Source organism: Equus przewalskii, chromosome 15 (assembly GCF_037783145.1).
Source record: "Equus przewalskii isolate Varuska chromosome 15, EquPr2, whole genome shotgun sequence".
Lineage (NCBI taxonomy): Eukaryota > Metazoa > Chordata > Mammalia > Perissodactyla > Equidae > Equus > Equus przewalskii.
In genome coordinates, this window is record NC_091845.1 from 68544600 (window position 1) to 68561745 (window position 17146).

Below are 17146 nucleotides of genomic sequence, written 5' to 3' on the forward strand. Positions count from 1 at the left end.
TGAATGCTGGATCCCCACTTCCCTTAATTTGGCCTTGTGTGATTTATTAAAGCTTTTTGTGCTTTAATTTGTTCATCTATAAAATAAGGATATTGATAGAACCTAGCTTATGAGGTTGTTGTAAGCATTTATAACAGTATCTAGTATATAGTGAGTACTCGATAAATGTTAATTGTAAATAGCTTAGCCTAGTCTGGTGTTTGCATACTAGTATGCTACTTAGTGTTAATATTATTTATGACAGTGGAATGTTGAAAGGGGGAACAGTAGTGGCCAAAGTGCTCTGTATGTAGTTGTCATTATTAGTTAGGCAATGGGTGGAGTTAAGTATGGAATTTGCTATAGTGTTATGGCTTTAAGCCCATAGAGAAAGTTGCAGCTCTACAAAGAAGCCAGGGAGGGACAGTGTAGAAAGAGACAGCCTTGGATTTGAATCCTGACAGGTAATTTTTTTCCTCTCCTGAAAATCTGACAAGTTAATGTGCTTCTAAGCTTTCTCAGCTTCTGAGTTTTCCCATCTATAAATGAGATAATGCCCTCTTGGAGGGTTGGTTTGAGGAATAAGTGAAGCCTGATATGTGAAGTTGCCGGAACAATGGTTGACACACAGTTAGCACGTTTGAGTGATTGCTGCTGTTTCCCAGAAGCAGAGAATCCTCCGGGAGGTATGTAGATAAGTTACATCTCTAGGTCTGTATAGGGTCAAGTTGATAGTGGCTCCCTGGAGTGGTAGCATGGAGGTTCTTGGATAGTGTGCCATGTCTGCAATGGTTGTTGGAGGGAATCACTTCATCCATGTGGCTCCTTTCAGCAATGGTGGTAGTTTTCTTTGGCACTTCACTTTCAATTCTTCTGGACCTTTCTCCTATGACCCAGTTAAACGTTCTTAGCAAAGCTTGACCGCTTTTTAGCCTTGGCCTCCAGGATGCTTCATGAAGTACTTCACTAAAAGTATTTGAAGTGTTAATCTCCTGAAATTTCAGGGACCCGTCCTAGACATCCATTTGTGGGTTAGGATTTATCCACATCCTTTGGAACTCTTTGCATGTTTATCACAGATGTAAACAGATACCACTTAGGAATCTGAGATGCACAAGTAAATTACTCTTTTTGATATTTCAGATTATTTTTGTGTTTAAAGGGATGGCTTATTAGAAAAGATATTTCTAGCCGGAGAATTTTGCAAATAGTTTCTCCTTCCCAATAATGAATTTTTTTCTTTGGAATAAATTTGGCCTTTCCCATAGAAAAACCAATATAAATTTAATGCACATGAAACTTTTTGATATAGTCTGATATGTGTTTTTTACTAATGGATAGAATTGTAATAATTTTCAAGATTCCAGGACATGCTTAAGGTTATAGGCAGAGCCAATAGGTGTGGAATAAATTCTCCCTTCTGTTTGTGTAACATTTGAAAGTTATAGTATGTTTATTTACACTTCATTTTTTAAAATAGTTTTTATTCAAGTTCAAATTGTTAGTCATCTAGGAATGTCTTAAGAAAAGATTGTCTTAAGATAGTTGGAGGAACTATAAGGAAAAAGGGATGAGAAACCACCTTAATTGTATTCCTTTAACTGGAAATAGAAAACCAGGTTATAAAAATATTTTCTATCTTTAGATGTGGGAAATGTAATTTATTTTGTTTGCAGTCAATAAAATAATATTTTTGACATATTTGTATTATATAAATAATGTATTACTTATATATAATTTTTATTTATAGTGTATTTTTATGTCATAGCATTATTTATATTTATTTTGACAATAAAATAATATTTGTCAACAAACTAATGTTCTTAATTAGTGTTTCTGGAAAAGAGTTGAAACTAAAAGAGATTATGTATGTGGCAGCATTTTATAAACTGTGGTAATTTAATCCAGAGGATGGATGCTGCACAGATTATTTGTAAGCAAAAGCCTTCTGACAATTGAATCCTAAATACTTGGTTTGTCTCAATGTTTTTCTCATTCATTTAATGTCATCAGAATTCAACTCTGTTAACTGAAGCAGTATCAATCAAAGTAGTTTCTTAGGGAACACTATTGGGACTCAAAGCTGATTTTCTTTTGAGATCTTGGTTAAACACAACCTTTTTAGCAAGGTTAAGTTTTGTTTTAAAGCTAGAAAGAACACCACAGCTTAATGGTAAAGTTAGCTTGGGTGAATTTTAAATTACACCATTGTTAGATGTAACGTCTTAAAAAGCTTTTAAGAATCGGTTCAAGAGGTCCCCCCATATTTACTTTGTTAAAAGACAAATTCTTTTTATAATGATTTCAGGCATCAGTTGTGACAAGATTATCTTGATGATTTTCGTATGGACAATTGTTGGTAAAAGGCAGTTAAATAAACCTGGTTGGGTGAGCTCTAGGTTAATGCCTTCATTTCCTACAGGAAAGGATTTCTTGGGAGGGAAAAATAGTCAGGCTAAATTAATGCATTTCCTCTGGAATTTATATGCCTGATATTTATATGCATGTGTTAACTGTGTCTTCCATCTTCAAGGCTTTCCTGTTGACAAAGATAGACCTTTTAGAATTAGAAGGAAATTACTCAGATTGTGTAGGATTGGTTTAGGCTAAGTTTATTGGATACATTTAGAAAAAATCTGAATAAAGTGTTACAAGGTACTAGGTTATAGACAGAGAAGGACAATAGCAGCAGGGATCAAACCGTCACCTTAAAATGGCTGTAACTGGGCATCTAACTGAACTTCAGTCTTTGCTCTCTCTTCATATATTAGAACATGCATGAATTGGAATTATTTAATATGCCTGTTAATTATAATTCTTTGCTTAAGTAAGGCCTTTTGGCTTGACTTTTGATCATTTCTTAAAGGTGCTGACCTAAACTTGTGTCCCCTAAGAGGCAACACAGCAATTTAGCATGACATATTTATTTTCTTAGAAAACTCTGAGACGTTGAAGCATACTTGTAGAAATGATTTTCATTTATTTATTTACTTTCTTGAAAGGAATGACCTGATAAAGTCAGAATAGTCCAGGACCCTGACACTAAATATATTTGCCACTCTGTACTGTTTGAAGCTTAGCCTTTGCGGGAAAACTCAGAAATGAGAACTGAAGCAGAAATATTTAGGATGTGACCCATCATACTCTTTTTGAACATTATTTTTTAAAACTGTGAAGTATAAATTAAAACTTTCGATTAGGTTGTGAATTTTGGATACTGGATTTAAAGTTATCTTGATTGTGGTGTCTTTAAGTCAAAAAAGAGAATGCATTCCCTAAGAACCGTTAATACAATAAAGTTCTTTCTTTGCCCAAGGGAGAGATCAACTTTAAAACAGATGCTGGATTTCCTCTAATCTTAAATCAGAGCCTTTCATTTGCAGTATAAATAAGTTAGTTGTACATTCCTGTATGTTATGAAGATATATGTGCCTTTTTATGCAATTATTTCACCAGATTTGATTTGACCAGCTGTTTTAGAGTTTCCCTAGTGGAATGTTTGCTTTACCTACCTTCATTTGGGTTTATACCTTGGGATGGGCAGAAATGCTAGTTAGTGCCAGCTTTCTTTAGGAATTTTACTTCACTTGTCTGTTGAGTGTCAGATCTGCATTCCCTTGGAGCAGGCAAAATTGGTTCATGGCACAAGTGCCAGAAATAGCACGCAAGCCACTTTTTAATGGCATGCAAACTAATCTCTGCTATGTCCTTTTCTTAATGCTTGTCAGGATGCTATTTACTGAGAGTTAACATCTGGCTGTGAAAGTGTCTGTGATCAGTTGAGAAATTTCAGTTTCCTTTCCCTCTCCAGGAAGAGAGGATGTGGTCTTTGCTGACCACTCCGAGGTCTGCCGGCGCCCTATCTTGAGGTTGGTAGTTCAGTTATGCTATCTTGGTGTACACCGTTAATTCAGTCGAGGGACCAGGAGAGATTAGTTCCTTCGGATTTCTTCTGTTAGTAGAAAAAAGGAGAGGAATTGGGCTTGAATCTATATTGAATATGGAAATGGAGAGTAGAGATGGATAAAAGAGATATTTACTCGTGTGAAAAACTAGCAGAACTTGGGCAGTAACTGGATACAGGGAATGAAGGGGAAGGTTGTGTCAGAGATGACTACAAGCTGTTAAACCAGCATAAGTGGGTGAGTGGAGGTGCCACTGACGGTGGTTGGAGGAGTTAGCTGATATGGGGACTGGCCAAGCGGAGTATGTTGAAGATCAGACTGTTGTGGCACACATGTCATCGATCGTGTGTGGAGACAGGTTTGTTTTAAAATCGAACACCAGTAGGGCTAGAAGACCAGGAGTCAAAGTGAGCTCTTGAGGGCAAAGACCCTCAGTTGTCGCTAATTCAACTTGAACAGAATCTGGCGTGTAGGTGTTGTCTATTGAAAACGTCGGCTTCTTCACTCTTAACTCAGTGGTTTTCAGTTGCTGGCAGTCTTGCCCTCCAGGCGACATTTGGCAATGTCTAGAGATGCTTTTGTTTGTCAGAACTAGGGGTGATGCTACTGGCATCCAGTGAGTAGAGGCCAGGGATACTGGTAAACGCGCTACAATACACAAGATGGTCCCCCGGCTCCGAGCAGTTGTCAGTGGTACTGAGACTGAGAAAGATTGTTCTGACCAAGGGCAAGGAAGTTCACTCCTCTAAGCCTTGGTTTCCTCGCTTGTGAAGGGATGATGGTGACTCTCCCTCAGGCTTGTTAGGATTAGGTAGGTCAAGATGTGTAATGTAAGTGCTAACGTGAAAGAGCTGTTTGGGAAATGCTAATTTGCCTTACCTTGGTTGATGAATAGATATGGGGAATTTGTTTTTGTCATTGGTCTCTTGAACAACTTCTAATTTCAAGGCTTCATGTATTTTTTCTGAGAGATGAGTGGGATGGCCAGGAAACCTATATAATCTTAGTGCTTGTCTCATGATTTCATCAGATTATGATTTTGACTCTACTTTGGTTTGGATTTTGAGTATTTTGTGATTTGTAACTTAGCAGTAAGCAAAATGTGGACATCTAGATTAAAAGTTTTCCTACTAATCAGTGAGGTTAAACTCATAATTTTACTTGTTTTCAAAACTTTTACTGTATGAAAGCAATTTCATTGTTCTTTGAAATTAAGACTGAAGGAGTCTGTTTCTTTTAGAAAATGCCAGACTTCCTGTGTCTGTAATGCCCTTTCTCTTTTTATCCATTCACAAAATTTCAAGTAGACCCCTCTGACATCGGCACTTTTCCTGAGATTTACTTATTAGGGTCTTCATTAGGTGCTTTCTTTTGCTTGTCAAGAACCTTTTTACTGTCTTTTGTAAAGTATTGATGTTTCCACCAGCTCTTTCATTCATGTTAGAGACAGGACACATGTATTTTCAATTCTAATACAAGGGACCATTTCTTTGGAAATGCATTTTAGTCATAGCCTCACTGTGTTTAATGTCTACTTACGTTACATAGTTGTTTGGCATTCTCAATTTTAAGGAGTCCTTTGCTGCTCTCTCTTTCCTTTTAGGAAAAAGATGGGTTCAGTTTTCCTATACTTTAATTCCCCATCTGTAACATGGATTAATAGGTTAAAGGTGCTTGAGTTTAGTGAACTATTTATTGGACCCTTGCTAATGTTTCTTTTATTAACAGCAGGTGGAATTTAGAAATAACAGTCTGTTTTTCATGTTAAACTAAAATTATTTAAACATACTACTCATTAAAATAGTTGGTTAGAAAAATTAAATAACTTTTGAGGAAAACCATTTAAAATGGGAAAAATGGGGCCAGCCTGGTGGCATAGTGGTTAAGTTTATGCGCTTCGCTTCGGTGGCCCAGGGTTCTTGAGTTTGGATCCTGGGCATGGACCTATACACCACTCACCAAAGCTGTGCTGTGGTGGCATTCCACATACTTAATAGAGGAAGATTGGCACAGATGGTCACTCAGGGCCAATCTTCCTCACCAAAAAAAACCCAAAAACAACAAAAAAATATGTAGATGATATGATACCTGCTTCCCTCATCCTTGTATCAAATTTCTCTCAGGACTTGAAATAATTTATGCAAACTGATATATCAGTAAATGAAATATTATACCCACCTTTTAACTCACTGACCAAAAAAATGCCACATTCTTTCCAGGTGGTTTTTTTTTTAAACTTAATTTTTGTTGAGTTAATGATAGGTTACAATCTTGTGAAATTTCAGTTGTACATTATTGTTTGTCAGTCGTGTTGTAGGTGCACCCCTTCACCCTTTGTGCCCACCCCCCACCCCACCTTTCCCCTGGTAGCCACTAATCTGTTCTCTTTGTCTACATTTTTAAATTCCTCATATGAGTGGAATCATACAGAGATTGCCCTTCTCTGTCTGGCTTATTTCACTTAACATAATTCCCTCGTCCATCCATGTTGTTGCAAATGGCACGATTTTGTTCTTTTTTTACAGCTGAGTAGTATTCCATTGTATATATATATACCACATCTTTTTTATCCATTCATCTGTTGATGGGTACTTAGGTTGCTTCTGTGTCTTGGCTATTGTAAATAATGCTGCAGTGAACATTGAGGTGCATGGGACTTTTGGAATTGCTGACTTCAAGCTCTGGATAGATACCCAGTAGTGGGATAGCTGGATTGTATGGTAGTTCTATTTTTAATTTTTTGAGGAATCTCCATACTGTTTTCCATAGTGGCTGCACCAGTTTGCATTCCCACCAGCAGTGTATGAGGGTTCCTTTTTCTCCACAACCTCTCCAACATTTGTTACTATTTATTTTAGCTATTTTTGTCATTCTGATGGGTGTAAGGTGACATCTTAGTGTAGTTTTGATTTGCATTTCCCTGATGATCAGTGATGATGAACATCTTTTCATGTGCCTATTGGCCATCTGTATATCTTCTTTGGAGAAATGTCCGTTCATATCCTCTGCCCATTTTTTGATCGGGTTGTTTTACTTTTTGTTATTGAGTTGTGTCAGTTCTTTATATATTATGGATATTAAGCCTTTGTTGGATGTATGACTTGCAAATATTTTTTCCCAGTTGGTTGTTTTCTTGTTTCAATCCTGTTTTCCTTTGCCTTGAAGAAGCTCTTTAGTCTGATGAAGCCCCATTTGTTTATTCTTTTCTATTGTTTCCCTTGTCTGAGAAGACGTGGTGTCCGAAAAGATCCTTTTAATACTGATGTCAAAGAGTGTACTGCCTACATTTTCTTCTAGAAGCCTTGTGGTTTCAGATCTCAGCTTTAGGTCTTTGATCCATTTTGAGTTTATTTTGGTGAATGGTGAAAAAGAATGGTCAATTTTCATTCTTTTCCATGTGGCTTTCCAGGTTTCCCAGCACCATTTGTTGAGGAGACTTTCTTTTCTCCATTGTATGCCCTCAGCTCCTTTGTCGAAGATTAGCTGTCCATAGATGTGTGGTTTTATTTCTGGGCTTTCAATTCTGTTCCCTTGATCTGTGCACCTGTTTTTGTACCAGTACCATGCTGTTTTGATTACTGTAGCTTTGTAGTATGTTTTGAAGTCAGGGATTGTGATGCCTCCAGCTTTGTTCTTTTTTCTCAGGATTGCTTTAGCAATTCGGAGTCTTTTGTTGCCCCATATGAATTTTAGGATTGTCTGCTCTGTTTCTGTAAAGAATGTCATTGGGATTCTGATTGGGATGGCATTGAATCTGTAAATTGCTTTAGGTAGAATGGACATTTTAAGTATGTTTATTCTTCCAATCCGTGTACGTGGAATGTCTTTTCATCTCTTTGTGTGTCATCCATTTCTTTCAGAAAAGCCTTATAATTTTTGTTGTATAGGTCTTTCCCTTCCTTAGTTAAATTCACCCCGAGGTATTTTATTCTTTTTGTTGTGATTGTGAATGGTATTCTGTTCTTGAGTTCTTTTTCTGTTAGCTCGTTATTATAGAATTGCTACTGATTTATGTAAATTGATTTTATACCCTGCAACTTTGCTGTAGTTGTTGATTACTTCTAAAAGTTTCAGATGGTGTTGTCTAATTGTTGTTTAGTTTAACTTCCAATTATGGAACAAAGATTTGCTTTACTTTCAGAGGTTTAGAAAAACCTCTAAAATCTTTTAAAAAGACTTAAAAAGGTTTTAAAAACAAACCTCTGAATCTTTTAAAATCTTTTTCTCTAAAATCTTTTAAACTTTTTAATCAAAAAATTTTAGACTTACATCAAAAGTGCAAAATTTTTATAAAGAGTTCCCGTATACCCTTCCCCCACTTTCCTCTAATGTTAACACCTTATATAACAATAGTATAATGATCAGAACCAAGAAATTCACATTTATAAACTATTCTTTTACTGGTCCAGAATCCAATTCAGGATTCTATCTTGCATTTAGTTACCACATCTTCTTAGTCTCTTCCCATCTGTTAAGTTCCCCAGTCTTTTTTTCATCTTTCATGATCTTGACACTTTTTGAACAGTACTGGTCAGTCATTCTTTTTTAGAATGTCCCTCAATTGGATTTGTCTGATGTTTACTCATGATTAGTCTGTCTTATGACTGGTCATATTAACTGTGATCATGGATTAGGGAGGTGTCTACCAGGTTTCTGTGCTTATAAAGTTACTGGCTTATCCTTTGTAATTAATAATAAATGTAGTTTTTCCTTTGTAATGTAATGATTTCTTTGTAATTAATACTTTCCTCTTGTGGGGAAGTATTTTGAAACTGCAAACATCCTGCATCTCATCATACTTTTCATGGGTCAACTTTTGTATCTGTCATTGGTTGTTGCTGGCAGCAGTCACTACTGTGGTATTTGCTTAATGATGATTTTCTGTTTCCCTCATTCCTTCTATGCTCATTAATTGGAATTCTCCTGCTAAGGAAGAACTGTCTCTTTTCTTCCATTTATTAATTGTCCGATTATTTATATGGATTTGTGGATATTTATTTTACTTATGGTTAAAATCTAATACTTTTAAAATTTTTTATGATTTTTTCTTTTTTAATTTTTTTTTAAGGATTGGCACCTGCGCTAACATCTGTTGCCAATCTTCTTGTTTTTTTTCTTCTTCTCCCCAAAGCCCCCCAGTACATAATTCTATATTCTAGTTGTAGGTGCTTCTTGCTTTGCTTTGTGGGACACTGCCTCAGCATGGCCTGACGAAGGGTACTAGGTCGGCACCTAGGATCCGAACCCATGAAACCCTGGGCCGCCAAAGCAGAGCATGTGGACTTCACGACTTGGTCACAGGGCTGGCCACTAAAATTTAATACTTTGTTACTCAGATTGTTCTAGGTTTGGCATTGAGAGCACTTTCAAATTTACTCCTGTGTCCGTTCTACAATGCCCCCATCCTTTTGTGAGTACTAATATACTTTCTGGTACCACAAGATGCTTCAGGTGCATCTCATATTTTTCCTGTGCACCAGCCATGTAATCAACCAATTCTCCAGAGAATGGTATCTAGAAGCCAAGATCTGAATGCCAGGTGTGCTCAGTACTATTGGGGTGTCAGTATTTCTAGCTCCTTTCAGTAGATAGATCTAGCAAATTTATGTATAGAATATACATACACATATATTTTTATTTCCTTATCCATCCATCTATATAAGTATAAATTAAAAATCATGAGTTCGTACTTAGACTGCCAGTTCCAATCCCATACCTCATGGTTCATTCTAGTCTTTTTCTTTTTTTCCTAGCCTTTTCCCTTTCCTTGTTACTTCCTTCTCCAAAGGTGAGAAACCTGGTTCTCATCCACAATATCTTTACTTATTTTTCATTCCTAGTACACACATACAAAAGTAGTTTGAGTTGCTATCCTAGTCCTCTGTGAGAAACCCATTTTTAAACTAGAGTATAATATTTATCTTTAGCTTTACAGTACATAGTCAAAATCTTTTTCCAAGGTTAGGTTAGTTCTTTTCTTCCCTACCTACTTCTGGCCTATTCTGTTATTCATTTGTATTAAGGTTAGGTTCATTTATTTACTGTTTGTATTCTATTTTATGTTTTTCTCACATCCTGTTTGATTTTAATATCTTAAATCTTTTTTTTTTTGGTGAGGAAGATTAGCCCTGAGCTACCATCTGTTGTCAGTCTTCCTCGTTTTGCTTGAGGAAGATTGTTGCTGAGCTAACGTGCCAGCCTTCTTCTATTTTGTATGTGGGATGCTACCACAGCATGGCTCGATGAGCGGTGTGTAGGTCTGCGCCTAGTATCCGGGCCTGGGAACCCTGGGCTGCTGAAGCAGAGCACGTGAACTTAACCACTACGCCACCGGGCTGGGCCCTGTCTTAAATCCTTTGAAGTAAATGGTGACCATGTCCCTTCTACATTTATCTGTAATGAAGATCTCTTCTTAAAAGAAGTGGATTTGCTTAAAGTTAGGTATAGCTGTAATTGCTTTGGCTGATAGCAGTTCACTTCAAAGGAGCTATGCTATGATGATCATTCTCTTGGGCTTGCTCTCTTGGTTGCTTAGTTACAGGTCTTGTTTCTACATCTTCTACACTTGAGAATTTATTCCATCTGTGGTCCCATAACTATAAATACTTGAAATCAATCCCCCAACTAAATTTTCTTTGTTCTGGATGCATAGTTTTAGACCCAAAGTCACCTACAGAGTGAGTACTAGTTCTCTTATTACTGGAGTAAATCATGAGTTAATTTATTCTACAGATTCTGTCATTTACTGTTTTTTTGAAATATAATTCACATACCACGCAATTTGCCACCTTAAAGTGCACAGTTGGTGGTATTTAGTATATTCACAAGGTTGTGCATTGATCTAATTCCAGAACATTTCCATCAGCCCTATAAGAAACTCCTTATCCATTCACATTCACTTCCTGTTTTCTCCTTTCCCCAGCCCTTGTCAACTGTTAATCCACTCTTTGTCTCTGTGGATTTACTTCTTCTGAATAGTTTATGTAAATGAAGTCATACAATATGTGACCTTTTGTGTTTGACTTCTTTCACTTTAGCATGTTTTCACCATTCAGCTATGTTATAACATGTATCATTTCATTCTTTTTTTGGTTGAATAATAGTCCATTGTATGGATATACCACATTTTGTTTATCCATTCATCAGTTGATAGACATTTGAATTGTTTCTACCCTTTGGCTATTATGAATAATACTACTGTGAACATTTATGTACAGGTTTTTGTGTGAATATATATTTTTGGTTCTTTTGGGTATATACTTAGGAGTGGAAGTGCTGGGTTATATGGTAATTCTGTGTTTGATTTATTATGGAACCTCCACAGGTTGCACAATTTTTCATTCCCACCAGCAATGTGTGAGGGTTCCAGTTAATTTCTCCACATCCTCTCCAACGCTTATTCTGTTTCTTTTTTTTTTTTAATTGCTGTCCTGGGGGTATGAAATGATATCATATGGTTTTGGTGTGGATTTCCCTAATGACTAATGATGTCAAGTATTTTTCATTTGCTTATTGACTATTTGCATATCTTTGGAGAAATGTTTATTCATATCCTTTACCCCTTTTGTAATTTTGTTATTTGCTTTTTTATTGTTGAGTTCTAAGATTCTTTATATTCTGGATACTGGATAGGAATGTGTCCTATACCTCTACTTGCACAAGCATACAAAGAGATTTGTGCAAGGGTTTTTACTGCAGCATTTATAAGACCTTTATCAGACATGATTTGCAAATATTTCTCCCATTCTGTAGGTTATCTTTTCACATTCACGATGGTGTCTTTTGTAGCACAAACTTTTAAAATTTTGCTGAAGTCCAGTTTATTTATTCTTTCTTTTGTTTTTTGTGCTTTAGATGTTACATTTAAGAAACCATTACCTGATTCAATGTGACAAGGATCTACGTTTTCTTCTAAGAATTTTATAGTTTAGCTTTCACATTTTATCCATTTTGAGTTAATTTTTGTATGTGGTGTGAGGTGAGGGTCCAACTTCATTCTTCTGCATGGAATATCCAGTTATCCCAACACCATTTGTTGAAGACTATTCCTTCTCCATTTATTTGTCTTGGTACCCTTATTAAAAGTCAATTGACCATAGATATGTAGGTTTATTTCTAGACTCTCAATTCTGTTGTATTAATCTATATCTCTGTCCTGATGCTAGTACCACATTGTTTGGATTACTGTAACTTTTGTACTAAGTTTTGAAACTGGGGAGTATGAGTCCAGCAACTTTGTTTTATTTTCAAGATTGTTTTGTCTATTCTGAGTCCCTTGCATTTCCATATGAATTTTAGAATTAGCTTGTCCATTTCTGTAAAAAAAGGCAGTTGGAATTTTCATAGACATTGCATTGAATTGTCCTTTATTTTCAGGATGTTATATTCTTTCATAGGTACAAACATAAGAAGATCTTTTTGAGCATTTGGGTGTCATTTTGTTATAGGTAACTGTACAAAATGGCTTTGAAAGTTTGACTTAGTCATATTTTGTTCCTCTTTGTCCTCCTCCCCAGAGAATAACTTAGTGGAGGAAAAGATGTGTTATTCAATAAATGGTATAGGGACAGTTAGCTCACTTTTAGGAAATAAGCGTAAGGCTGGAATGAGGAAGGCTTTTTAAAAAACTAAGCATGAGATGAAACCCCAAAACCATAATGGAAACAATTGAAATGCTTAATCATATAAAATTTTAGAAAGGAATAGAAAAAAAGTCAGTAGACAAACTGCAAACCAGTGATAAAAACACTTGAAACAAATGACAAAAGGCTACTTTCCTACAGAAGGCTCTTTAAATCTATGAGAAATAGCCAATAACTTGGAAAACGGCTAAAGGACATATACAAGTGTTTCACAGAAAAGGTTGTAAATGACCAAAAGATATGTGAAAAGGCGCTCTACCTCAGTAATGAAGCGATGTGAATTAAAATAACTATTTTCCACTCATCAAACAGGCAAAGATTTAAAAAATGTGGTGATGCGTAGTCATGGTTAGATTATAGGGAAAATAGAAGCTTCTGACTGTTGTTGGGAGCTCATTTGCCACAATCCTTTTGGAGAGCAATTTAACAATAGCCGTGAGAATAAAAAATACAAACACCCAACAGTTCCACATACAGGAATGTATCTTGTGCCTGTACTTGCGCAAGCATACAAAGAGATTTGTACAAGGATGTTCACTACAGCAGCATTTCTAATAGCAAAAGACAGGAATAACCCAAATGTCTGTCATCAAGAGGACTAAACTGGGTTACTACTATATAATGAAATGCTCTGTGAGCCATAAAAAAAATGAGGCAGATCAGTATGTTTGGTGAAATAGAAAGAAGTACAAGATATATTGAGTAAAAAAAGCAAGTGGTAGTTATGTGGTTCTATTTGTAATTTAAAAAACAAAAAACAGGGCCAGCTCCGTGGCGTAGTGGTTAAGTTTAGCATCCTCTGCTTTGGTGGCCCAAATTCGCAGCTTCAGATCCTGTGTGCAACATACACCACTTGTCAGCTGTGGTGTGGCAGCGTCCCACATACAAAATAGAGGAAGATTGGCACAGATGTTAACTCAGGGCTAATCTTCCTCAAGTGAAAAAAAAAAAAGGAAGATTAGCAACAGATGTTAGCTCAGAGCAAATCTTCCTCAGCAACAACAATAAAAAAACCAAAAAACAAAATCCTTGTAATGTACCTGCATAGAAAATGGCTGGCAGTATACACAGAAACAGTTAACAGAGGTCACTTCTGGGCAGTAGCACCGGAGAGATGGGCTTATTACATTAAACCCTCTCTTATTACTTGATGCTCTAAAGACAATGAGCAGGTTTTTATTTTAAAAAATCATTAAAAATGACTTAGTATAATTAAAAAATTATACTACTCTTTAGGAATAAGAGGTTTGTTTTTTCTTTCAAGTTCATTATTTTGTGTGTTATCCCTGTTGATCTCCAGAGGTAAATGCATTTTTTTGTGATTTGTATTGCTCTACTGAAAATGGATTAGATTTAGCTTTTGGATACAAATGTTTAGTAACATTTAGAACCTTCTGTTTTATTCCCAAGTATTGGGAAAAAAATATGATTTATGATTGTGATTGTGAACATGATTTGTGATTAGGCTAGTTTTTAATTTCTTGAATGAGGAATATTTAAGTGCTAGTCTACATCAGAGCCTGATTGTGCTGCTGTTCTTTGGGTCCATGTTCTCGAACTTACAGTTCAGTGTGGAAGGTAACTATTTCACAGTTATGTTCCTTAACAGAAGTTGCTAATTCATTCTCACAAACCTTATTACCACCAGCAATAAGGAGGTGGTGATACCTCCCTGCACTTTGCCGAACCATTCCTAGAATCTTCACGTTGAAGGAACCAACTTCTCACTGCATATAAAAATCACCAACATTCTCTCCTAGAGAGTTTTTGGTGATTGCAAACTCTGTACTTTTGTCTGTCGATGCTAGTTCTGTCCTTAATCTTGGCAGAATGTCATGTTTCATATAGCAGTCCTTAAAATAATTGAAGATGCCTCTCATATCCTTTGTTTAGAAACTTTTATTGAGATCCAATTAATGGTCATGCATTGCCCTTCATAATTCTCTTCTGTAGGCCAAATATTGCTAACTTATTCCATCAGTCTTCTTAAGACATCATTTCCAAAATGTCACCGTAATATGCCACACTTTGGAACAGGCCCTAATGATGCCCTAAACTGAATATAGAATCCTCAAGGTGTGGTTGGATCATACAGTACTCTAGGGCCGTTACTCTCTTGGTCTAAAAGCTGTACTCATAATGCAGTTTAAGATGATGTTTACCTTTTTTGCAGTAGGGTTACACTGAGAATTTCACAGCTCTTTAAAAGGTCAACTTACACATGTGTTTATCTGAACTGTTACTCTAGAGCCTTAGTATCCGGTACCTTAGTTGTTGGTTTTTGAGTTTTTGTTTTTACGTTTATCTCTGGTAAGTATATGTGCTTTTGTAAATCTGAAAGTGGTAGTATATTGCCTCTATTTGTTGATTCAGCTGATAAGCTCATTTGAATTATGAGGCAAGATGGCTGCCCCTCTTCACCTTTGAGGTGTCGTCTTGGATAAGCATGCTATTTAGATATTTGTCTGAGTTGTTGATAAGATATTAAACAGGAGAGAGCCTAGTGGTGCACCTAATGGTACTGAGTTACTAATACTGTTGCCTCAGCTAGCCAGAAATCTACCCAGTTTATCTTATGTATTTTCATTTTAGTCATGTGACAGAATTTATAAAATGTTTTGCTGGCATCAGAAGACTGTACAGTCTTAGTATTCTAACTTTGTGAGAATTTTTTAGACAGACAGTTGTTTTTTGTTTTTTAAAGATTTTATTTTTCCTTTTTCTCCCCAAGCCCCCTGGTACATAGTTGTCTATTTTTAGTTATGGGTCCTTCTAGTTGTGGCATGTGGGATGCCTCCTCAACATGGCCTGATGAGCGGTGCCATGTCCGCGCCCAGGACTGGAACCAGCGAAAGCCTGGGCCACTGAAGCGGAGCACGTGAACTTAACCTCTCAGCCATGGGGTCAGCCCCTAGACAGACATTAGTTTTAAGTGGTCATTGTTTTCCCCTTTTCACAATTTTCAAAAACCATCTGCTGTATCTAGTATTTGTTTGGATGTATGTGTAGAGGGAAGAGGGTGAGAAACTTCTTTGCATCAAGGTTACTTTTGGTTAAAAAGAAGCTTTGTTCTTATGTATTTTTTTAAAACAGTTTTAGTGAGTTATAAATTCAGATACCATCTAGTTCACCTGTTTAAAGTATAGAATTCAGTGATTTATGATGTATTACATTATTAATTTTTAAAACATTTAAAAATATTTAACAAAATTTGCTATTTTAACCATTTTTAAGTGTACAGTTCACTGTCATTAAGTACATTCACAGTGTTCTGCAATCATCACCATTATTTCCAAAATATTTTCATCACCTCAAACTGAAACTTAGTACCCATTAAACACTAACTCTCCATTCCTCCATCTTTCCAGCCTCTGGTAACCTCTAATCTGCTTTCTGTTTCTGTGAATTTGCCTATTCTAGGTACTTCATGTAAGCGCAATCATACAATATACATGTGACTGGCTATTTCACTTAGCATAATGTCCTCAAAGTTCATCCATACTGTAGCATACTTCAGAATTTCCTTTCTTCTTAAGGCTAACTGGTAAGAAGGGGCTTCTGTTATTTTGCCATTTATTTTCTATATTCAGTATAGCTTTTTGTCCCTTATTTTATGTGTTACTGCCTTCTTTTGTGTTCAGTTGATTTTTTTGTAGTGAATTTTTTATTTAAAGATTGGCACCTGAGCTAACATCTGCTGCCATTTTTCCTTTTTTTTTTTTCTTCTTCTTCTCCCCAAAGCCTCCCAGTACGTAGTTCTATATTCTAGTTGTAGCTCCTTCTGGTTGTGCTGCGTGGGACACTGCCTCAGCGTGGCTTGATGAGCAGTGCCATGTCCACACCCCAGGATCTGAACCAGTGAAACCCTGGGCCACTGAAGTGGAACGTGCGAACTTAACCACTTGGTCATGGGGCTGTAGTGAGATGTTTAAGTTCCTATTTCATTGCCTTTCGTGTATATTCTGTTGCTATTTTCTTTGTGGTTATCATGAGGATTGCATTTAACATCCTAGTTATAAAACTCCAATTTGGATTTAGACCAGTTTAACTTCAATAACATACGCAAATTCTGCTCCTTTACATCTCTACCCTCATATCTTTCAGTTTCTGATGTCCCCAAATTACATTTTTATACATTGTGTGTCCAAAAACATAATTCAAAAAAACACATTAGTCTCTTAAATCATGTAGGAAAGAAAATGTGGAGTTACAAACCAAAGTTACAATACTAGCTTTTAGACTGATAATTACTTTTTAAAAAAATTGGTTTAGTCTCTTAAATTATGTAGAAAATAAAAAATGGAATTACAGACCAAAGTTACAATAGTGCTAGTTTTTATAGTTGCCTATGTATTTACTTTAACTGAGATCTTTGTTTCTTCATAAGACTTCAGCTACTGTTTAGTGTCATTTTATGTCAATCTGCAGAATTCTCTTAAGCATTTCTCACAGGGCAGGTGTGGTGGTAATGAACTTCCTCAACTTCTGTTTATCTGAGAGTATCTTAATTTCTTCCTCACTTTTGAAGGACAGTTTTGCCAAATATAAGATTCTTGGTTAAGTTTTTTCTTTTAGCACTTTAAATATATTGGCCCACTGCCTTCTGGCCTCTAAAGTTTC

The 17146-nt window shown here is 36.1% G+C and overlaps 1 protein-coding gene across 11 annotated transcripts in view; it reads left to right on the top strand.

Annotated features, from left to right (window-relative positions):
- The window catches only part of ATP2C1 (ATPase secretory pathway Ca2+ transporting 1), a 152160-nt gene that overhangs the window by 29703 nt on the left and 105311 nt on the right, over window positions 1–17146 (top strand). The window contains exon 1 of one of the 11 annotated variants that reach the window (XM_070576028.1): window positions 3699–3848. The exons of 9 other annotated variants lie outside the window; for them this stretch is intronic. The gene's annotated coding sequence lies outside the window, so the exon portion shown is untranslated. Of the gene's footprint in view, window positions 1–3698; window positions 3849–17146 lie in introns of those variants that run through there. One more of the 11 variants, XM_070576030.1, reaches the window with a different exon arrangement.